The sequence below is a fragment of the Carlito syrichta genome, unplaced genomic scaffold (assembly GCF_000164805.1).
Source record: "Carlito syrichta isolate Samal-C Ts95f unplaced genomic scaffold, Tarsius_syrichta-2.0.1 Scaffold303682, whole genome shotgun sequence".
Taxonomy (NCBI): domain Eukaryota; kingdom Metazoa; phylum Chordata; class Mammalia; order Primates; family Tarsiidae; genus Carlito; species Carlito syrichta.
In genome coordinates this window covers 226,341-226,705 of record NW_007247778.1, presented here as the reverse complement: position 1 = coordinate 226,705, position 365 = coordinate 226,341, and positions in this window count along the sequence as shown.

Sequence of the window (365 nt, the reverse complement as noted above, 5' to 3'; positions counted from 1 at the left end):
GAACCTGTGGGCTCAGGCAATCTACTCACCTCAGCCTCCCAAGGCGCAGGATTACAGGCTGAGCCACCGAGCCCGACTGAAAAAAGTTATTTAAAAATGGTGATCTACTGGAACATATACAGACTTCTTACTTTAAAATAATCTTTATCTTTTTTTATTTTATTTTATTTTATTTTTTGAGTTCGAGTCTCACTCCTTCACCCAGACTGGAGTGCAGTGGCCGCTCCCAGCCACCGCAGCCTTGCCTGCTGGGCTCCGGTGATCCTTCCGCCTCAACCTTCTGAGTAGCCAGAATTACAGGCGTGTACTACCACGCCCGGCTGATTTTTTGATTTATTGTGAGATGAGGTCTCGCTGCCCAGGCG